Here is a 24,952-nt window from a genome sequence, read left to right as displayed (position 1 = left end):
TTAATCTTTTTGCTCTCTAAACAGAGGCCTCTTAATTTTGAATCAGTGTTGCAGGGTCAACTGGAAAATGCTCTAAAATCCAGGAAGCCAAAGATAAGGTCTTCAGACAAATTATCAACCCACCATCCCAGCTCTCTCCTCTCTCTCCCTTGACATGTATATTCCCATCTCCTTTTTTATTATCAACACACAGTGCCTATCATAAGATTAATAAAGCAAGAAACAAACGAAATAATTTTCATCGAATCTGCAGCTTCATTGAACTCCTCACCCAGGAATAAGTGAGCAGGTCATTCCAGTGCTCCTCCTCTGCAGGCAGCGTGTGCCAAGGGAAGGGTTTACACGGGGTCACCAGTGACTCAGCAGCGGACTGGGGAAAGGACCCTGACCTGACAGCCTCCATCAGCCCTGCTGAGGCTCAAACTCTGTGACCTCGGGTTTGTCGCCTATTAGTAGTCAATGCCTCAGTTATAACAGCAAAGTTACAAATTCCTGCGTTTTCTCTATGAAGCACACAGTTGCTGCGTGCACAATACAGATTTCAGAATGATAATAAAAACGACATGAGCTTGTACATCTGCAAATTCTGTGCTCTCTTGCAGATTTTGACAAAGACTTGCCATTTAATAAGTATCAGAATCTAGATAGCCTATTATTCCACCTACTCACAAATGGGATATTTCTCTGTTCACAAGCAGCATGTTAAAGCGATTCACAGGAGGAGATGGTAAAAGTTGCCTTCTCCCAGAAACCTCAGCAAGTTCAATTAAACAATGACAAGCGTAACAGCTTGAAACAGGAACTGTTTGATACAAAGACATCACTATCTTTCAGTAAAGGACCTCATGCTACTTTTACATGAACAAAGACTGCTTCCAATTAAAATCATAGTAATGGGGGATGGGAGGAAAAAAACACCCCAAATGCTCTCTATGTACTTGCCTTTATGGAACAATTACCTGGCAATGAAATGACATCCTTCTCCATCCATTTTGCCAAGAGCACTGTAAGGGAGTGCTGTAATGTGTAAGCACAATGCCTGCTAAATTCTACTTCTCTGTTAATTCCAGTCCAGTTCTTTACCCAGCTGAATTCTTACTGTGAGGTCTCTGCTGTGAGGATTTCATGTCTAATAATGGCACATTTCACAACATACATAATTTTACAGCTGTTACTGAAAATGTGTCTTCCAGTCAAGAAGTATTTAAATTTTCAGAGATGGAAAGAGATAGTGTGATTTCTTAAATCAGGCAACCAATATATGTTTAGAAGTGCAATTTATCTACCATAGATTTTTCAGTCCCTAAGAATGAACACTACCTGTCCCAGTTATTCCAATGTACAGAAAGAGCAAAGGCCTTTGGCATTCTCAGTTCAATACATTTGAGTTCTTCACTAGCAGCACCAAAGCCACACCTCACATGTATAAAGGAAAGCCCAAAACCATTGATACCAAAACTTCAAACTCAATGTTTCTTTTAACATCCTAGATTATGTTCTTCCTCTCCTCCATCTTCCCATTCTACAGAGAATGAACTCTCTTTTTCCTATTCGAGACAATACCTCACCACTTCTTCCTATCCTCTTCATCTCATTACTATTTTTGTTTGCCATGAGTACTAAAGAAGTTTTCTTCTAGAGATGCTCTGGCTGACATATATCTAATTAAAGTCAGAACAAGTCTTCTTAGCTCAGAATAAGCTGGTCTTTGGAGGTGGCCCCTTGTGTTTCAGACCTGATTAAAAGGCCACATGCCCAAGACCTTGTCTAACTCTTCTACTGACATAGCTCGATTTAACAAAAGCTAGGTACTGCCCCTGCATGCAGACATTGTCTTGCCAGTATAAAGAGTCAATGATCTCTCTTGAGGAGTAAATATCTACAATCAGAACAAGGAAAAATATGTTGGAGCAATTTTGATCATCAATGAACAGAAAGACAGGAATACACTGAGCTGTATTTTGACAGAACTTTGCCTTCACTATTACATCATCAAGTTCTGCTTCTAGCCTCCCCAGCAAGAGCTGAAAATACCAGCTGTGAAAATCTGAGTGTCCTAAAAATATGGCTGCCATGGCCTTCTCAAGATACATTAGAGAAACTAATCTTGTGCCACTAAGTAAATTAAAAGTAGAAACACACCTCCTAAAGCCAGGCATCTGAAATCCTTTTTCCTTCCTCTCCTCACACATTTTTTTTACATACACACAGCAACACATATGCTGCACACCAAAACAGAATGCTGTCATTAAATGACATAGCCAGAAATGGCTACAGGTTTGGCAGGAAAAGTTCATTTCTGGGATGCATAACAGCTTCATCTGAGCCTCAGATGCAGCAACTCCACCAAGCATTAGGTTGGTGCTCACTAAGGTCAGGGAGAACTTGAGCTGGAATGTGCAATATCCTGGTAAAACATCCATCTTCCACAGCAGTGACACAGGGAGGAGGCAGCCTGAGGGGCTTTGTGCACACCCTGGTAGGGTGGGGTGTTCTGAGTTTGTTACCCTTCCTTCAGCACTTCAGAGATCTGTTCCCACAAACCTGCAAAATACCCACTTTCCAAAAACACGAGTATGGAGACAGAAACAGACACAAACCTGCTTCTAACTCTCCCACAAGGGAGTTCTCATTATTGTGACATATGCTGAGCTTAAAATCCTTGCTGTGCTGACTGCACTAACACAGCTCAGCTTGTTTTACTCTGCCAGCTCATGCTGAAGTTCAAACTCAGCATTCCTACTGCAGCCCAGTGCTGTTCTGCCATTTCCACACCTGTGCTGAGTGAACTCCCCTTTTCAAGTAAATTCCAACAGAAATTTGCTTCAAATCTGTTTGCTCCACAACAAAGCTAACTTTGATATTAGTATTTTAACATTATGTTAGAAAATACCTAGTGAAATTCTTTGCAATACCAAACATACTGTACCAAGTATTTTTTATTTACGATTCAGTTAAGATAATTTATGTCATATAAAATTATTTGCAATACTACCACCTCATTTGTTTTCCTGACAGTTAAAAAAAATCAAATCAATCTATTTTCTTTATAATACCACCTTTCATGAAAAGCACAAAATAACCAGAGAATCATAAAGCACTTTGGGTTGGAAGGAACCTGACAGATCATCTTGGTCTAACTCTCCTCTCATGGGCAGGGACACCTGTCACTAGACCAAGTTGCTAAAAAAATTGTGTACTTACTTACTAACTCTAAGTTAAATACTGAACAGAAATATTTAAAAAAACTTCTTTGTCCAGTTTCAGATTTGTTTTTTGGGTTCTTCTTCCTTTGGTTTTCACACACTGGATAAATAATTTGGCTTTATATCACCCTTTTTTTACTGTGTATTTAAATAAACACCTCCCAGTAAATAAAGTTTCAGATGAAACAGACTGCTGCTGGAGTCAGCAAAGATATGCTAGAAAAAGAGAACTAACATATGCATGCTACTACATCAAAGTATCCATATTTATTAGGCACAATGGAACAGTAAAGGCAAGGAAATGCAACCATCAGCAGAAGTGCATGTTGCTGATAAAATATATTGAAGAAGCCATGTAAAAGCTGGCTTATACTTAGTCCTTATCTACACAGCAAAAATGTATATATCTTTATACAAAGACATATATATTTAAATATATACGTGTACACATCCAAGATTTTTCTTTTACCAACATGGCAGTTCTTACACATTTTCTCTCTAAAAGGTTATTAATAACCTGTCATTTAGAAGTGCTTTAAGAGGTTAAAATGGGAAGATGGATACTTTGAACTTTTATTTCTGGCACAGATTTCCTTTGTTGCAAGGCAGGTCTACAGAGTCTGAATGCTGTGGACATTACCATTTGTGTGGTGGTGTCCTAATTACCACTCTCTGCCTACCATCTAAAGGTCACGATACTGGATTTGTTCTTTTCAGTTCAGCACAGCCCAAAGGCTTCTAAGGAAGCTGTTCACTAGGTTGCATATCTCCATTATGATTTAAAATACAACAGACATTACAGTTCTTCATTTTCACACATAGCACTTTAGGCAAACCTGCAGTAAATTTATTCTATCATATGGCCAATGTTCAACTTTTTTTAAATCCTTGTGGGATTCCTCACAATACTCTTTAACTAATGCAATTTCTTTGCTGAAAGCATGGCAGCTGCTGTAAAAACAAACAAAATTCAATTAAACTTTATACTAAAATATTGCTAATTTTGAAATGTCACTGTATTTCAGATTTGATGAGCTCAAACCTAATTAATTTCAGACCACTAAATACCTAACACAAAGAAGAAATTGTTTTTTAAAATTTAAAAAAATAAAATTAACCTATAAGGTGATTGATGCTCGGTACTATTGGCACTATTTCACCCAGAGGGATACAGAAAGTAAATAATCACTTTATTCCACGAGATCCTCTGCCTGTTGTACTGCAGTAGGATAAATTATCCCTTCCCATTTGGTTTTGATGTTTATAAAATATGACTTGGTACAGATACAAGCAACTCATCAGCATGTTTGCAGAGGGAGGAAAATTATATACACAAACACAGCTAGATCCTCCAATGCATAAGTGTACTTGTTACTCTAAACTCCGTGAAACTTTGTAATTGTATTTGGAAATTTTAGTGCAATCTGCTCTAATTCAATAGGCTAGAGGCATGAAATAAAATGGAAGCCCTCTAAAACTGCTCTTTAGGATTGCATTAAACCTGAAGAATATCTCCAATTATTCTTGTTAAAAAATAGATTTATTGAAATATTTCTAAGTACTATTTACATAGTTTCATATTTCAAAGAACAAATTGTTGATATTGAAAAAAATTTATGATTGAACATTTAGAAATGAGGTCTTTACTCACAACCAGCACCACAGATTTCTAAGATACAAAAAGACAACTGATGAAACAGTAACATGAATGTGTATATATTATATATATGTATATATGTGTATATATATAATATTCTAATACAGCACAAAACATATATTTACAAAATATATGATATTTATAGCCTTTTTTAATAATTAATGGTCTCCTAAATGAGGCAAGGATTAAAACAAAATGAGCAAGTGATTTTTTTTTTTTTTACAACAAACATGAGCAGATAGAACAACTTTTATTCAAGTCAGATCTTGTCTAAACTACAAAAGCAGGATAACAAGCTATAAAACAGCTGGCTCCTGCTAATTACTATTTCTAGATTTATTGGATTTTGGCCTAATTAAGAAATTTAATTAAAATCCAATCTACAGCACAGATGATAACTGTATTAAGCACAGCAGCTTGCTGGCTTTGTTGGGTCATTAGCACCTCTCAGTGAATGTCAACTGCAGGGCACAGCTCCGGACAAACATCCTGAGCCTCAGCCCTGTGGCCAAGGCAGCTCAGGGAGCAGCCCCAGTGCCCTTCCAACCCAGCAATCACCACCACTGCTCACAGCATCACACAACAGGGCATCTCTTAGAGAATGCAGGTAACTGCAAACCAACAAAAAACAAAGGCATTCAATGCTTTTCCTGAGTCCTAAAACCAGCTTTCCCGTTTCTCACCTGACTGCCACTGAAATCCCCTTCAAAAAAAGCCAAAATGAAGGCACCCATCAGTCTACCTAGACTTCAGAGAAGTGTTTGACATGGTTGTCCCACAGCATTCTGCTGCAGAAACTGGCTGCTCCAGGCTTGGATGGGTGCCTTGGAATAGTTGTTTGGGCCCAGAGAGTGGTGGTGGAGTTACACTAGCTGGGGCCAGTCACCAGGGGTGCTCCCTAGGACTCAGGATTGGGGCCAGCCCTGTTTTATCTTTATCAACAATCTGGGCAAGATCAAGTGCACCCTCAGTCAGTTCAAGGACACTAATTTGGGCAGGAGTGTTGATCTGCTGGAGGGCAGGAAGGCTCTGCAGAGGGATCTGGACAGGCTGGATTGATGGACTGAGGTCAATGGCAGGAGGTTCAACAAGGCCAAGTGCTGGTCCTGAGCTTGGGTCACAGGAACCCCAGGCAGTGCTGCAGGCTGGGGCAGAGTGGCTGGAAAGCAGCCTGGTGGGAAAGGACCTGGGGGTTCTGGTTGACAGTGACTGAACATGAGCCAGAGGGTGCCCAGGTGGCCAAGAAGGCCAATGGCACCTGGCTTGTGTCACTGTAGGACACGTGAAAGCACAACGCGAGTCACCTGCTGCTTGCAAGGTAAAAAAAGGAACGTTTATTATCTGACTCTGTCTTTTATACCTTCCCAAGGCTGACATTGGATTGGAGAGTCAACGGGCCACCTCTCCAAAGACATTGGACAAACCACCAGTACATCAAGTGCTTTCCACCCCCATAAAAGAATGTAAACAATATGTTGTTTACAGAAATTGTGTGGGAAAGTTTTCCAAAGGAATGTAAACTCAGAAGGCTTTAGGAAGTCTTAAGAATCAGGGTGACAGGCTTGTATCAAAAATACCATAGGACCAGGGCAGTGACTGTCACATTGGCACTGGTGAGGTCACACCTTGAGTTCAGTGTTCAGTTCTGGGTCTCTCACAACAAGGAAGACACCGAGGTGCTGGAGAGTGTCCAGAGACGGGAAACAGAGCTGGTGAATGGTCTGAAGCATGAATCTCATGAGGAGCAGCTGAAGGAGCTGAGAGAGCTTCATCTGGAGAACAGGAGGCTCAGAGAGAGACCTTACCACTCTACAACCACCTTAAAGAAGGTTGTAACCAGGTGAGGATCAGTTTCTTCTCCCAGGTAACTAGTGATAGGATAAGAGAAAATGACCTCAAGTTGGAAATGGCCTGGGGAAATTTACATAGGAAAAATTTCTTCACTGAAAGGGTTATCAAGCACTGGAACAGGTTACCCAGAGAAGTGGTGGAGTCAGTATGCCTGGAATCATTGAAAAGATGCACAGATGTGGCACTTAAGGATATGGTTTAGTGGTGGACTTGGTGGTGCTGGATTCACAGTTGGACTCGGTGATCTTAAAGGTCATTTTCAACCCAAATAAGTCTGTAATTCTATCTATATATACTGTTCTGTATCACTTCCAACCATGGTGTATAGTGTGTAATAAAACACTTTTTAACTGAAAGAAAATATTTAGTATTAAAAATTAATGAGCTTGAAACACCAAAGCCTAGAATTATATCTAGAAAAGTTTAGCAGAGGAGCTCCAAGAACAGATTCTTATGTTACCACATCTTTCCCAAACTATACAGAAGGTCTCAAGCAGCACCACAGTGCTGGATGCCAGACACACACTCTATCACTCTCCTCCACAAGTCACAGGGGAGAGAAAATATACTGACAGATACATGAGGTGAAGTAAGAGCAGGGAGAGATCACTCAAGGAGTGATCACAGGTAGAAAAGGTAGCAAAGATTCACCTTGGAATATTAACTGAATGAATCACTAACAAAATCATACCAGAATAATGAGAAGTAAAATAAATCTTAAAAACCCCTTTCTCTTGCCCCCTCCTTCCTTTCCGGCTCTATCTCCTCCCTTCAGTGGTGCCAGGAGACATAAAACACCTTTAAGAGCTTAACAGCATACTGTGCATCTGTCTCAAAAAGCAAACTGCAAAATAGGCAGGTATATTCAATGTGAGGTATATTCAAGAATAAACCTCACATGTGAGGTGATTCCCTTCATTACCTTCAGTCTGAAATACTGCATCCAATTTTGTGCAGAAAGAGGCCAATTAAGCATCTAGATAGAGGCCACAAGAAACAGTCTAAAAGGCATGGCTGAAAATAATTGGAATTGTTAACCTTGAATAAAAGAAGAAAGCGAAGTGTTAAGAGTCTTCATATATGTAGAACATTGTAACCAAGAGAAAAACTAATAAAATCCTCACTGAGTTCACGGTGAAGCAGATGATAAAGGAGCAAGACGTGATTGATACTGTGAGGGAGAGGGGGAAACCACTAAGACTGCCTAACCAGAAAGAGATAACCTAGAAAGAAGCAGCCTAAAAAGACCTATTAAATCTTTCTGAGAAGCCATCTCCATCAGGCAGGCAATTAAGAATAAGTTGAACAAATATATAGTTGTGCTTTATCTATCCATCCTACTGCTAAGAACAATGAACCAAGTAATGTCCAAATCCATTTTTTATTCCTTTAAAGATTTATTTCAAGGGAGGACAGAGGGGAAAGTAGTATGAATACATAAATTTATTTCTGTATAGCATGTTAGTTCTGTAGGAATATTTCTCAAATGCCTCTCCAGTAATTTAAGGGTCACTTAAATGCCAGGCTAAGATAATTTGATTATTTAGAGGACTCTCAAGGCATTCCAAAAGGGCCATGATCTAATGTTCACAACACTGGTCTTATCACCATACCTGCAATGTATTTTGTGGATGCTTTAAACACAGCACTGCAGAGTAGGGCTTCTCTCTTTTCAAGGGGAGAAATCAGCCAGAGTAACAGCTCCAATCTATACCCCACACTGTCTCCTCAATGGTTTTAACAGATTACATTATGACCAGATATATTCAATCACCTGGGCTTGCATATCTTACATAAGAAATAAAATCTTGCTTTTCTAAAACACACAATATAGAAATATTAATTGAATTCAAAATTTTAAGAATGTCTTAAAAACCAAACAGTCCAAACAACGAAAAATTCTTGTTTTTCCATTGAACTGTTTTCAATAATTTCTGATTAAGGTTCATCAAGAACTAAAAAGAAAATGTCATCATGTACCTCACAGCTACAGAACTAAATTCTAAATCAGATTGAAATTTACCCCCTGAAATCACTGCTGAATGAGGCAGAAAATCCACCATGTTTTCCTATCCTTGCATATGTTTGAATTCTATTAACTTATAAATGACAGAATTCCAGAACAATTGAGAACTACTTATTTATCTTTTGATGAGCTGCCAGTCAAGATGAAAACAGTAAGGGTAATGCAAGAATACAAAGACTTATCAACGCAATGCCTTCTGAAAACAGCTGTACATGATATACAAAATACATGCAAACAGATGTGCTCACACATCGTGGCATATTTTTAAGGAACCACTCAGACAGCAGTTAGGTGGGTGGGATAATTGCCTTTCTTTCCCCCCTCCTTTTCTTTTTCACACATTTTTAATTCTAGTTCTTCTGGCAGTACACCTTGGTCTGATACAAGACACCAATAGGTGGTAGGACTATTGAATTTTTGCTTTCCAGGAAGTCTCTGGCAAGACTAAGCCTCCCTAATGTGACAGGTGATCACCTCAAAGTTCATAGCTGGTGTCAGGCAGGTTGGTGTTGAATATCTGCAGTGGGAAGCTACTAAATGAAACCAAAATGTTGACAATACTGACTTTGTAACAAATGTATATTTTATTCTTAAGCCATTGCTCTTCACAGAAATATGCACAAAAAACACAGTTTTTCTACTGAGTTTAACAATGCACATCAGAGTTGTTAACCTCATTTTAGTATTTTGTTTTAGATACTGCCAGTCCTGTTAGGCCAAAATAGCTCCAGTGGGCAGATCAAGAAGAATGCTCCTGGGATAAGTGCTGGATTCCTATATTTCTGTATAAGCTCCATCTGAATGAACCAGGCCTGAGTCAACTGATTACCTCAGTGTGAAGGTCGGGGTGGGAAGGAAAGGTCAAGTTTGCTATTGAACCAGCTAAATGGTTAAAAATAATTTTTTTTTTTATTCTTCTGGTAGTACCACTGTTTTCATGCTTGGATAGCCATGAGGGCTACCAGTGTGCAGTGCTGTTGGACAGAATTGCTGGTTATCCAGTTGACAGGGTAGGGTGACAGCACGGCTTGTCAAGACCTCAAGAGTTTTCTATTTCAACTTCCTGCTCAGGGGGGCAGCTCTGAGGTCTGACCATATGGCTCAGAGCTTTATCCTGCAGACCTTCTGCAATGTATCCTCCAGGACAACTAACATAGACTATATTGGCCCTTCCTATATTCCTTATTAATCTACTGGACACTGGACCTGCAGTTACTACAATCTAGCCCAAGACAGCACCCACAGACCAAACACAAATCACTTTGTTTCACTGACCATTTTTCATCATTACACTTGATCATGTAATCCTTCCATTTTAATTTGCTAATTTAGTCAAAGGATTGGGGAGATGAGAGGAGAAAGAAAATTATTTGTGTAAACACACAGGTGGTGAGAACTATCACTTTTCATGCACTTCTGAAACACACCATAAGCATTTTAACAAAACCATTTTAACAAGTGTTGTTACATTTCTATAATTTTATTGCTAAAAAAACACCACTTTGTCATAGGTCTAAGGGCAGATGGGTCAGAAGTAGCTGTCACATCCTCCATCTTAGTAAAAAAAATCAAATACAAATGAAGCAGAAAAAAAAATCCTGCTCCAGTATAGCCACTTGAGAGATGTTATTCTAAATCCTTGCAGATTAGCACAGACAATAGAGCTCATGAACATTTAATAGTTGGGCATACATGGGCACAGTGCAATGAGGAGGAGATAATCACCCAGCCAAAACGACCTCTACAAATTTATTCCATCTCAATATGTAGTTCAACTCAAAAAGCATCTGCCTTATCACCTCAAATCACGAACGATGGTGGGCCTATTGGCACAAGCATCAGCAGTGATTTTTTTTTGTTTTCAAGGACAATACTGACAATATACTCTATAAGTATCAGTTCATTATACAATAAATAATTTATCAGTATTCTACTGACTCCTCTATAATTATTCAAGCTGGTAGGCAGCATAACTTCTGAGAAAAAAAAAGACAAAAATACACACACTAATTAAGCTTTAATTTAACTGCCATTGCTCTGGAAATGGCAAACTTCCACTGGCTGAACAGAACACTTAAATGCTGTGTTTGTTCACCTAACTGCAAGCTTCTACCGTCCAACTACAGAAGCTTTTATACAGCAAAACACAGAACACAAACTCATGTTTACTACAAAAGACTTGATAATACTCAAGACTTTCCAAAGCCAAATCCTTCAGCACCCAGAACTGACTTGGCATGTTGAGAAGTAGCACATTTTCTTGACAGATCTGCCTTTATAAAGTGCATTTTATAAGTGGATCAAGGACTTGAGAATCGTTGGTACTTTCATGGGTCATGCATTTTATCATGGTAAAAAATAAAAATGTAAAAATGCTATTGAAAGATCTGATTTTGTACCTTACCTGCTTTGCTCATGATTGACAGAGAAAATTAACACCAGCTTTGAACTTTCTATGCTTCCTATATATCTATATTATTTACTGGTATTAGAAGGAAACACTGAATTCCAAACAGTTTTTGCATATTTTATGACACAGCTTGACTATGGTGTTTCAGTCAGGTCACCACACTGACTTCTTTTTCATCTTTGATTATATATTCATCTGTTTTACAAGAATATGCTATGATCACACTGCATTTCTGCCTGGATGAAATGATCTTTGTTAATGAAACCCATACTGTAAAACTGTTAATCAAAGAACATGTTTCTCTATTAATACTCATGAGGAAGAAAGGGGGATCTTACGACACACTTGGGAATCAGCCACCCAACTGAAAAGAACCAGGTAATTGATTCAGTCTTCAAAGCTATCTCCCCACTTACAAAAAAAAACATTCCACAAGTTAAGCTCCTGATCTTGTGTTCAACAAGGATCCACCACATGCAAAAGAAACTGGAGGACTTACTACTGACATTAATGCTTCCTCACTGCTCAAAGATAAGATTTTGGTCAATGAAATGTCTGTATTTGGATACTAAAATAACTTGGATATGGAGAAGCTGGACAAATACTGCAAATAATGTTGGCAGCACTTTGGTCTTCCTTAGTCTCTAACATGCAGAGACAAAAATAAATGAACAAGACATCAAACTCTGCTTCTTTCTTATGTAGATAAATGGTAGAAAACTGTACCACGCCTACAAACTGTACCACCCCTACAAAGACTGCAGCAGTCAAAACCATTTCACCCTGACTGAAAAAGCTAATAATATATAAGAATAGATACAGAATAAATAAAATTTGCTGGCCCACAGCTGGTATCTGCAAGATCATCACACATTGTATGCTAGAGGCATTCCTTTATTTTCTCTCTCTTGCCACTGTGTTTCTTAACACAAGCAAGAACAGCCTTTTAAACCATTGATCTCAAGAAATCCAAAATCAGACTCTGAAATAATCTGGAATATTGAATGAAATTTTAGACTATTTGAAATATCCATGACTAGAAAGATACAAGATCACATGAATGCTGATATTCAGTTGTCAACAAATCACATATAAAGAATATAAAGAATAGTGCTGTCAAAAGAGCAAGTATGACAGTCAAATCACACAGCTGAATTTTCATACTATACAGTTGTTTTTTTTAATATGCAATGGTTTTAACAAATGGTGCACAATATTGTTTTTCCATAACTATAATATCACTTAAGGCACCTTTCTCACTGGAAACTCTAAGAAAAGAAAACTCTATAGTTTTCAAATTATAAGGGAATTAATTTGAAGGGAGAAAATTTTGTTAAGAGATCCTAAAAAAATCAGAGCACATATATTAAAGCCTAAGAGCTGTGAATTTAAGGAAATTATCTCACTTTCACAGTAATGCTAGTACATGAAAAAGAGACATTATAGGATTTCCAATACCTATCAAAAAATAAAAACTCACAAAAAACCAACATACAAAACAACAAAAAAAGATGTTTTGAATTTTTCAGAATGCAAAGTAGACAGAGTCTAAGCAACCCTTTCACCAACCCTGACCAAATAACATTGTATCTTTGCTACAAAGACAAAAACTGGAAATATATGCAACAGGATACAAAGAATAGGCAGCAATTAGTGAAAACAACTGAAAGGACCTGTTGCTTTAGAAGTGTGTATGGTTTGAGAGGGAGAATGGACAGATTTCTGCAGAAAAACAATCCAGTGATAGTTTCTAAATACGAATAAACCACATTCAGTGCACAAAACCACTAAGCTGCAGCAGCTGGGGAAGGGAAGAGTAAGTGGGAAGTGTCTCATATTCTTGTCCTGCCTTTAATTCTTTCTTACCCCAGACTCAGCTTAACAACGCTCAGGGTACACCATATATTGTGTTAAGATAAAATTCATTATTACACAGTATCACTTCTCTTTAATTGACACAAAAACATACAAAAATGGGTCAGGTCAAGATTACAATAGGTTTTACTTAAGGTTTCTGCTTCTTTCTCTGCAACATTTTGGTTCTGTTCATTATCTGAGAGCAGGTATTAGACTAAGGATCTGTGAATTGCAGCCTTACTACCAGAGCAGGTTTCCAGTATTCCAGTGGTTCAGCTGCCAACATTCAGTGTTTTACTAAAGGAAAAAATAAAGAAAAACAAAAAACCAACAACCTCACTTTAATTTATATCTTATTTTTCATAAATCTGATAATTTTAGTAAGATACAAGTTATTGAATGACAGAGAGATTAGCAGAATTTATGAGTTTTCTTTTAAAACATCTCTTACAAATATGAGTTTTACCAAGTGAAATTTTAATGATTTTCTCTTAAAAGTACCACTTCAAAAAAACTTTGCTGTCATTTTCTTTCTGTTTCCATGCAAACTCTTTATGAAGTTTTTTCACTGGGTAAGAATAGAGAATAAGCCTATTTCTAATTATAAAAAAAATAATGGACATTAAAGAACATTTTAGGAAGACGAAGGATGAAATAACTACCTAAAGACTAGTTACAATCTTTGTATTATCATGTCAAGTTGTCATGTTGAAATGCATAGGAAAAAAGACCACAAAAGGAAATAGCAAAAGCAGTCTGACAGTAATTTATACTGCAGATTTCTTATAGCTGTAGGAATAAAAAGTCCTGTTTGATACAACTTGTTTTTTCCACTCATACCTTGAGGCCTTTTCCTGAAGATCACAGGAACTACTTCTTAGTGAAGACTTAAGAGATTCTTAGCTAAAGTATGGCATGATTTTTCTTACTCCATGACATTTAACAGGATTGTACAATTTTTTAATAAATCAGAAAGGTTTAAAACTCATATCGCCACAGCTGATGGGGGAAAAAATACGAAAACAGTAATCTGAGTAACAATTCATGTACCTTGATAATTAGAATGAACAAAATTATCATCACCTTTCACCCAAAAATACAAGTTTTTATATATCACACTGTCTTACAGCTTCTTTCACCCTACTTCTGTAGAAATCCTAAGCCCTAACACATTGAAACTTCACTAGAAGAGGACTGAAGTGAGAAAAGCTGTGAGAAACTGTTTGGTGTTTGGTTTTTAAAATATACATATATATGTAAATATATATGTGTATATTTTCCTGAAAGGTTTAACAAAACAAACAAAAAAAATAAAGAAGACATTGCTCGTATGCTCCATGAGGAATCCTCTGAATAGAGAACTGAGGCAAAGAGAGAATTTAAAACCTCCCCAAGATTACACAAGGAGTCTGTGAAAGAACAAACTAGGACAATCCCTTTAAATCTCCTCATCAACAACTGCTACTAATCTTGTTATGAAAGCCTTACTTCTGCTTGAGGTGAAGCACAAATTTCATATTTGCCTCAACTTTCCTCTCTTAATATCCCATTAGACTTTACAGTAAACAATATGTATGAGTGTGAAGGCACTTAGAATCTTTTTCAGAAGTTGGCAAGTTGAGGTTTTTTTTGTCTGAAGATATCAACATATTTTATTTCCAAATACTTTTTCACATTATTAATAAACTCACTCAATGACTATAAATTCTCTCCTTGGAACCAAAGGAAAATCCTAAGGCAGACACTGGGATGAAGAAATATTACTGTCAAAAATACAGAATACTTTTAGCCCTCAAACCATTTTCACAGAAAAAAAAAATACAAAATTCAGAGCACATCTGAGGCTTACTGTACTCCTCTCTCTCTAATTTTTAACAATTAATTACGAAGATTTCATTTTCTTTACAATGCAGGATTATGGGCTACAAATGAAAAACAAATTGCTTGTATTTTCAACTCTACACCTGCTGACATATCACTAGATCATTATTTTTTCATAAAAGTCTGTTTCTTCAATATAATCTTTGCTAATACTTTTGCTTGCAGGATTGCCCTTTTTTAAAAAATAAAAGCCCCAATCTTCATGCACACCTTGCATCAACATTAAATATACCAAAAAGCAATAGAGACACAGCTTCTTTGCTAGGGTGCAATTTAAGTTTTGATTTACAGGAGTTGTATCTCCCACTAATTAAAAGACTCCTGAATCTGCAGTGGTGCTTAGAAGAAAATGTGGGGCTGGTCAAATGGCTAAATTCAAGAAGAACAGCACAAGAGAGAGAGCAGGCAAGGGTGTGAAGGCATCTATCATTTAGAAAGGAGAGAAAGGAGAAAGTCCTCCAGGACAATCCTGTGAGAGCCAGCAGAATCACTGCAAGTATTTGCAGCTATCAGTGGTATCCAGGAAACTTTAATGCACTGGCACACATTCCCTATAGTATATTTAAGTTACTGGTTTCATACAGATCCACAATGCCTTATATAAGCTTTCATCCTCATGTCCAGCAGAATTAAAAAAGAAAAAGCTAAAGAAAACTAAAGCTGATCTCTTTGCTTAAGTTGAAAACCAATTCAGCTGGCTGTAGAAAGAGTTAGGAGACTGCAGTATTCCCTACAAGGCTATAGATGGGATATAAAATACACGTAACATTGCTAAGTAGCAAGGCACAGCATCAAAATCTTCCATCCTCAAAGGAGTCTTAGGCAAATAAATAATCCCCTAAGCAAAAGAAACATGCACCTCATTTTCAAGACTTCAAATTACTATCTGCAGTTGCTGTGCAGGTGTTTCCTTGTGTAGGATGTTCAATTTAAAGCACCAGAATTGCATGACTGAAGGAGAATTAGGTCACAAGTACTCTAGAGAAAAACAACTGATACTTTGATCACTTGCCCTTCATACAGTCATACAGTACATAAATCACAAACCTTGCCTTTCACATAAAAAGCCTGAAATCTTTGAATTACAGTGGAACAGATATGCACTTATCCTGACCCCAAATATTAAGTTCCTGTAGGACTTTTAAAGTGGTAGCATTTAAGAATACATTATAGCACCTTTTCATTAGAGGCCAGTAACAAAACCTGAAATCTTTTTCCCCAAATAATTTATTTCATCTATTTCTCCTTATACACATAGCATGCCTTTGTATCTCCTACTCTCCCTAACTAGCTGCTAGCCCTGAAAAGAGAGAACAGAAGCAAAAAAACACATCACAAAACAATTCTATTACAAAAAAAAAAAAGATAAAAAAAAAAGAAATGCATTTCTGTGTGCACACATGAAAAAAAAAAATCTCCTTGGCGTAGAAAACATTATAAAGAGTGGACTTCTAAAGAAATAACAAAAAAAAGCAAAGCGTTTCAAACTAACAAAAACCCCTCACCTCGGGAGATTATTTATTGCCCAGGATCTAACCAACTGAACAACCAGCATTTCTGCAATTCCAGATGGACTTGGTTTCTTGGATTTCCACTGTATTTCTAACTGGAATCCTTTTAATGAAAAAAAGGGGTTTAGGGGGGACATTTTTTGTTGATCTACTTTGTGGGGAAGACAGACAGCTGTCATGAACATAAGGATTTTCCTAACAGGGAAGATGGGTAGCCTGAAGGCAGAGAAACCACAATAACCAACAAGTCAGGTCAATTCTTTGCTTTAAAAATTGCTCCAAAAGTGCCAGAACAGGTGCTGATGAATTTGGTTGATGAGATCATTTTCAGTCTGCTTTTTCACTGGCAGGCTGCCCCCTGACATGGTGAGTTCTTTTTATTTCATAATAGCACCATAAGAATCAAGTCACACCTTTAAGATCTCCTGCAGTGTCTGGCATGCATTCATCTCACAACTCTTCAGAAGCTCCACTTTACAGCAGAAGGTAATTTTCAATTAAGTTTTTGCATTATTGATCCCGATAGTGTATAACACACTTGTATTTGCAGCATTACCTATTTTTCACTTGTTTCAAGATGTGAAAAGGAGTTCTATTAAATATATTACAATACTTTGTCTAATTTGTCTCTTTTCACTAGCTGTGCAGTTTTATTCCAATTTTCTTGTAACCATCTATAGATAGAGTTGTTGCGTTAAGGCTGTTGTTAATAAGAACTTACTTTATGATTGTTTCCTGCATGTAAATTACCTCTTTAGGTAGTGATGGATAAATTAAAAAATCTTAAATAACAAAATCTCAAAATAAGTTATGAGGTTTCTATTGTCTTCTGACAATTTTACTTTGCTTGACTGACTGTACTATTTCCTTAGTTGCTATTTTCCAATCCCTTAAACATATTATTTCTCATTATATTAGGTCTTCCTGAGAAACCTTCAGAAAATATATCTAAATGTTAGTGAGTAAAAACAATTCTCCAAATCTTTCTTAAAACCTGTGAAGATCTGGACAATATTCTCAACTCTGAAAAAGACCCTGTTCTGATACTGGACACTTACATTATAAGCTAACAGGAGACTAGGGAAAAAACCCAAGGAAAAAAATCAAAGTTTCCAAATATTTGAAGATAAGTGTGCTTTTCTAACAACAGCAACAAAACCATACATTTGGTAAGATTAATTTTTACCTTACTGATGATTTTTGGTGGAGATAATTATTGCCAGTAGTGTTGTTCCAGCTTTGCTCTTGCCAAGTTTTCTTACCACTTGCCTGCATAATCAAACAGTTCGCATATGACAGCACAACTGGGAAGGCTCTCTAAGCTTCCCAGAATTGTGAACTAATCTGATGAAATCCTGAGAAGAATCCTGGGCTATCATCAAACATCCTCTGTCCAAATAAATTAAGACCATTAGGGATAGTGGAAACAGGGATTCTCTCAGGCAAGGTAAGGCATCAGCAGTTCTGGTATTTCTAAGTGCACTTTACTGGCCTTGGCATTATCAACATCACATCCCTGCAGCCTTCCCTAAGCCTCTCAAAAATCAACTGAGATGACTGGTGTAAAACTCTATCAGTACCTGGTAGTACAAAAACATCTCACACTTTAATGGCAAGTCATTCTTGAACAGCAGCATGCAGCTGAGATGCAGAATGCACTACTGCCACACCCTACAACCCTCCTCCCCCTAAAATCCGTATTTCAACAGGACATAATCCATGCTAATGCTTTTTAAGTGCAGGAGGAAGAAAAAGTTAAGTACTCTTGAGAAATATCTTGACTGTAAAAAATGAAACACTTAAATGGTTATAGGTTATAAAAGCAGAATTACAATACAGCATTTCTGTTAAGTGATTTCCTTCTTATCAAATGTATCCTTTAAAAACAAAAATAAATGCTTCCTAAACTACGAAGTACCAGAGGGAAGTAAAAATCAGTCCTTTGCCACATAAATCATACTGGTAATTAGAGTAAGTAACCAAATTCCTACAGTAAAGCATATTTAAAAGCCAAACACAGTGTTTCATATTCTAATTTAAAATATTCTTACAGAATAATCCAGGTAGGAGGAAGAAACTACTGAAGAGCCTATTTTCTCTCCTGGTTATGCAGCTACCTTTGGAAAGCATACAAATCCTGCCTTGAATAATTTTATTAACTTCCTGGCTCCATCAAGAACATTAAAAACTTTGCAATTGACTTCTGTGGTATTTTATTGCACAAAGTAGAACATCACAGAGGAAACTCAGAGCAGTTGGGTTTTGCTGTTTTTAAACAGATACACTTCATTTCATTTGAAACACGATTTAAGAGAGGGCAACCTTCTGCCTTTCTAGAAAATACCAACTTTAGATCTTGCTGTCCATCTTCAAGGTGATTATCTTAGAAATCTGTCAGCAAAACACTGATTATAGTCCAACCATCAGGTTGGGAAGTTATCTGAACTATTAGGATATGTATGTATTGGGACAAACAAAAAATATTTGGGAGTGGTGCTTTGCTTTGAATTATCTTTAAAAGAAGAAAGGAGCACTTTCTGGCAGAAGAGGGAACTGCATTTCATCCATTATGGAATAGTGTGTTTCCTTCTTGGTGAGAACCATGAACACCCTGCTGCATCTCAGAGCACTCAGTGACTGACATGAACCTGGACCACACTGGGTTAATACTTTTTGACTAAGTATGAGATTCACCAGAACCCTGTTGAAAAGCTGTTCTATGCTTTTCAAGAATAGCAAAGTTATTTTTAAAAAAACAGTGTTTTGAAGAATACAAATCCAATCCAACCCTGGCAGAAGTAAATATGCCTGGAATCATTCACTATTTGGGACAAACTTTTCTGTTACACAACTCAAGAGAAACAGAGCAGCTACTACAGCACCCAAGGACATTATGCAAAAACATATACAACAGAGTCCATTTAAGAATTAAATGGAATATCTGACTCAAGTTTTATCTCAGGAGGAAGTTTCTTTCTTCACAAACTGAAGAGGTGTGAAAAGATCTAAGAGATGTAAAGACACTGGGCAGTTAATTGGGAAACTTAAAAATACTAGGAGGATATAATGCAAGCAGATGAACAAAATGCTGTTTTTCTTCTTTCATTTTGGTTAGTTGCTGTTAGGTACAGAGTGGAATATATGTGAGGGACTAACACCGTGCATCACACAGAGCACTTTGGGTTAAATGGACCTTTAAAGTTCATCAAACTCCTTGCAATGAGCAGGGGCATCTTTAACCAGGACAGGTTGCCCAGACCCTCCTCCAGCTTGGTTTTGAATGTTTCCAGGGATAGAGCATCTACCACCCCTGGGGGTAACCTGTTCTGGTGTTTCACGACCCTAATTGAAAAAAAAATAATTCTTTATATCTAGCCTGAATGTGCCCTTTTATGAAATGGTTTAACAAATCTTAATGTATATTTATTTATTATCATGAAAAAAGGAAGATCATTATTCATTTGCCTTACAAAACCAACTTCTAAAATCACTATGAAATTTTTATGTGAGAAAATAGAAGGGCTACATTACTTACCAAAAATGTTTTATTGTCACAAAATCAATACATTTGCACAAACTGTCCTTCAAACTCCTGTAAGCCAAAGAACAAAAAGCAACCTCATGTTTCTTTTTCTTCCTTATAAATTAAGAGTATACATCAGTGTTCCAACTGATGTCAGAAGAATAACTAGAGTTCTCCAGCAACTTTTAAAAATCCCAATCTATGTATCTGTCCATGAGACCTGAGAGCTTACTACTCTGATAGAATGTCATCACAGCAGAAGGTACTCTCTCCTGCATTAATTCAGGTGTAGAAGGAGAATAAAATTTACTATGGGACAAAAGTCTGTATATTCATGCCCCATAGCCAACAACTCAACACTTTGGAAAATGCTTCAAATCAAAATAACAATGTCCCAAACAGATGAATAAGTAGTGTAAGAAGTAACATGATATGATCTTTCCTGTCCAAATCCTGCTACATGATAATGTGATTTCATCTAACAAAATTACAAAGAATTTTTTTCATTCCTTTAGCAACAGCATTAATGCATCTCTGTCAAAAAGTATTAAAAATCTGTCATTTATCGTCCTGCAGAAAGACTACTTTGCTGTGGTACGTTGACAGAAACAGAACAGCTCTGCCCTCCTGACAACACAAAGTACCAGCAGAGCCTTGCATAACTGGATGTGCTGCTTTGCTGGGGATGCCCTGACACCCATGGCATTCCCACCCCCAGGCATCCACCTGCAACTCCTGCCTTGCTTTCCAGTGGACTCTGGGAACATTTGCCTGCACCAGGCTGGAAGAGAATAGTATCACAGCATCTCCCACTTCTCCCATCACTTCTACCACCCACTCCTCTGCACACTATCTGCCTACAGGAAAATACACTCAGGAGGAGGAAGGACAAGAATTATTCTAACAGCCATTAAATAATACAATTTAATTTTGTATTACATCATAGATGGGTTAAACTATGTAAGGATACAAGATTATCATGACACAGTAGAAATCAAAATATTTTTAGAATTCAAATGAAGAAGTAACAATTGTTATTTAGGAGCCTGTTTGTAGTCTTCCTCCTAATGACGAAAGAAAAATTTTAATAATCGGCATCATCTTTTGCATACCTGGTAATTGTAAACCCTTACCATCTACAGTTCTATGCACAATTGATATTTCTTCTTAAATATGCCTACTTTAGAAGAAGTTTAAAATTATAAATTCATAGAATCATAGAATGGCTTAACTTGGAAGGGACTTAAAAGATCATCTAGTTTCAACCACCCACTCATGGGCAGGGACCAGGGCTGCAGAGGACCCCCTTGAACCTGACCTTGAACATCTCCAGGGGTGAGGTGTCCACAAATTCTCAGGGCAACCTATGCCAGTGTCTCACCACCCCCACAGTGAAGAATTTCTTCCTAACATCTAATTGAAATCTTCTTTTATTTCTAAACCATTCCTCCTTGTCCTATCACTATCTGCCTGTATTTATGGGCAGACAGTGATGGGACAAGGGTGAAAATCCTTCCTCCTCCTCCTCATAAACCGTGTTGGGGTACTGGAAGGTGCTGTAAGGTCTCCCTGGAGCCTTCTCTTTTCCAAGTTTAACAACTCCACTTCTCTCAGCCCATCTGCACAGCAGAGGTGCTCCAGCCCTCTGAGCATCTTCATGGGCTCCTCTGGACCCACTCCAAAAATCTTTCTTGTGCTGGGGGCTCCAGAGATGGACCCAGAACTCCGGGTGAGTTCTCACAAGGGCAGAGTAGAGGGCAGAATCCCCTCCTGTGACTCCTCCTCTTCTGCTGCAGCCCGGGACACAGTTGGCTTTCTGGGCTGCAAGTTCACACTACTGACTCATATCCAGCTTTTCCTACATCTTGTTCCCCAGGTCCCTCTCTGCAGGGCTGCTCTCCAGTAGTCCTTCTGCAAGTCAGCACTAATGACCGGGATTGCCCCGACCCACGTGCAGCACCTTGCACTAGGACTTGAGGCTCTCGTGCTTGCCCAGGTCCCCCTGGATGGCATCCCCTCCTTCTGTTCTACCAACAGCACCACAGTTTAGAGTACAATCAGAACTTCTGACCAGTGATAAGAAAATAGTTCCACTTGAAGTAACAGAAATTAAAAAATAAGAATAAAAACCTAATGTTTTTTCAGTGTACAAACCCTCTTGGAAGTGGTGACCCGGTACACACAATTGAAAATGAAAATTCAATTGTCTTGTCTGTCCTTTCCATGAGTCCAGTGGGTTTATAATATTTGGAGAAAAGAAAAACCTGGAGAAAACTATTACAGGAGGATAAAACTGAAATTAGTACAGTACTTCAAAGAACAGGAGTGCCAGAATACCAGAAAATCCTACATTTATATGCACAGAGAACATATTTTAGTGTCATTTTTCTGCTGAGCTGCAAAGAATTATATTTACTGGGTTTTCTGCATTTTAGAAAGCTAACTTGAATCAGTTACTCAATTGGGTCAACTATCTTTGCAGGTAAAAATGTGAGATATTTCCAGCTAGCAGAAAAAAAACCAAAATAATACTAAAATAAATTCTTTCATGCACACAGAGAAGTTATTTGATACTGATGTACACAGGTACCCCCATTAATTTGAAATTAGAGAACAAAAAGAAAATATATTAATTGTTCCACTGTTCGGGGTAGAAAGAAAACTTTACAATTTATTATTGAATCAATTACTCTCTTAAGTGACACATTGCTTTGTTTTATTTTCTGAGGTTCTGCTACCATCACCATCTCCTGTCACTTAGCAGACTGTCTTTTAAAATAAGGTTAATATGAAACACTTCAAATTAATGATTAATGAATGAGGAGCACTTGATAAAGAAACCACCATTAAACTTTGCACCGTTTTTTGATACAACCCATGATGTTTTAATTATGGCTCTGGTATTCCAGTGTTTTAAAATGGGGAATGCATAAAAATTTTCTTAAGAAAGGGTGTTCCTTGATGTTTGAACTTTGTATACTTTCCAGCCTAGTCAACAATAAGGAAGATTTAATCTGTGAAACAGAGAGCAGCTACCAAGGAAGCTCTAAGTGATGTCCAGGTGTTAGAAAGACAAATTATGTGTGGGTAGAATTGCCTTGTTAAGGTCTAGGGCTCACATGTTTCAATGACCTCAGACCTAGTGGGGAATTAACAAAGCCTGGGAAGAAAGATGAACCACTGATAGTGAAGACAAAGAATGCAAAATTTACGGACTGCAAGGACATTTGTCAGAACTCCCAAGATTAGGAAGAAACTAATAAAAACAACTCAGCAACTGTGCTGCATCAGCTCCAATCAGGTAAAGGGTAATTCTGACAGGGGCAGATCCTGACCACCAACTCACAGACCACTGACCCAAGAAACCCCCAGCCCAACCCAAAAGAAGAGAAAGGCTGAGCATGGGAAATAATTAGCATGAGAAGTGAGAGAACCATTAACCAACAGAAGACAGAATCATAACTAATAACAGAACTATGCAACTTGCAGCCAATTAATATTAATGCTTTAGTTTGCTAAAATGTATAAATAGTAAAAGGTTTTTGTTAATTGTTGTGTTTGATCTGTGAAATACCAATGAGCATGCAGGCTTGTGAAACTCAGAAATAAATAGCCACTGTCTCTCTCAAGTGTATAATTATTGGCTTGTTCCACATCAGATAACAAATGCAATTTTTCTGGACAACACCAATTGCCCAGTGAATTAAGATCAGTCAAAAGTAAACAAATATGTTTACTTAGGTTATAAGTATTCCCAGTATTCAAGTTGCTGTCATTTAAGCAGATTTCAGAGAGAAACAGTAACGGTTTCAACACTGTCTAGAAGTTTTTACTGAGAAGAAAAAAATAGACATGGCTTCTAACTATAAGAATATTATGAATATTTGAGGTGGCAGGACCCTGGGCTGCTGGAAGGTGCACCATGTAATAATGTGTAATAATGGTGATTGTGTTTAATTTCAGTTAATGATTTCAGAGTAGATCTGCAGAGGGTTTGGCAATTGCATCACAAAACATCCAGAATATGCAGTCTCTGGCCTTTCCTCTGCCTTTACAATAAGGGGGAAAGTCCACTTTTTCCTCTGTATACAATCCTCAGCAGAAAACAGGCAGTAAGCTGTCTTTCTGTGACTAAGATTTCCTATAGCAGGCATCTCCACTTAATACAGCTGTAAATCCCCTTTTTCGGTTTAGATCCCCTTTTCTTAAAAAATAAAGCAGGTGAAATTTTTTTTATTTAAGTGCAATTGAAAGACTATGTTAAAACAGAGCCCTTCACACAATTATAATGACTGCAATGCTTTCCCAGCAAATTACTGATTCATTTTCCTCCACTGAGAACTGCAAACATTAGCCTAGAGATCTAGGTCCTTCCCTAAGGACCAATAAATCTTTAATTATTTTATATAAAGTGACCTAGTTTCAATAGAAAACTAGCATCCTGCAATATTTTTAATGGTAGTTCAATGGTTAGCTCTGATTTGAACAAAAGACTTCTACAGACACAGAAAAGGCCTCTCCTGTCTCTTTCTCTGATGGTATTTTTGAGCAAAATCCAGTAACTGCATTTCTTACAGCAACCAATTTGACAGCATATATTAGTAAGAAACACCTACTGATTTCATTTCCTTTGGTAACACAGATTAAGTTAAAGGCAAGTGAACAGTGACTAGTTTAGTAATAAATAAAGTCTCTATTAACTTGGAAAAATTCAACACCTGAGCTAAAGACACACAGACTCAGACCCTTCCAGAGTCCAGGAAATTACTATGCAGACATTTTAAGAATTTCATCTTCACATCTGAGTAATTCAATGTGCCTGTGAATCCAGCCTTTCCCAGCCATCTCAATGGAGCTGATGGCCACGTTGGTATGACCCGATGCTGTGGCTGCAGCCTGCAGCCAGCCAGCCAGTCCCACAATGGAGCACTGGTATTTACAGGAGCACACACTGTCCCAGCTGTGCATAATGCAGCAAAGAAGCAGTGAAAGTTATTAAACTCAGCAAAAGCTGTTGTGGAACATCAGTG

The 24,952-nt window shown here is 37.6% G+C and overlaps 1 protein-coding gene across 2 annotated transcripts in view; it reads right to left on the bottom strand.

Annotated features, from left to right (window-relative positions):
* JAKMIP1 (janus kinase and microtubule interacting protein 1) overlaps positions 1-24,952 on the bottom strand; it is a 144,069-nt gene that overhangs the window by 98,161 nt on the left and 20,956 nt on the right. The window lies entirely within an intron of this gene.

This window comes from Lonchura striata, chromosome 4 (assembly GCF_050655825.1).
Source record: "Lonchura striata isolate lonStrDom1 chromosome 4, ASM5065582v1, whole genome shotgun sequence".
NCBI lineage: Eukaryota > Metazoa > Chordata > Aves > Passeriformes > Estrildidae > Lonchura > Lonchura striata.
This window is presented reverse-complemented; position numbering and strand designations above follow the sequence as displayed.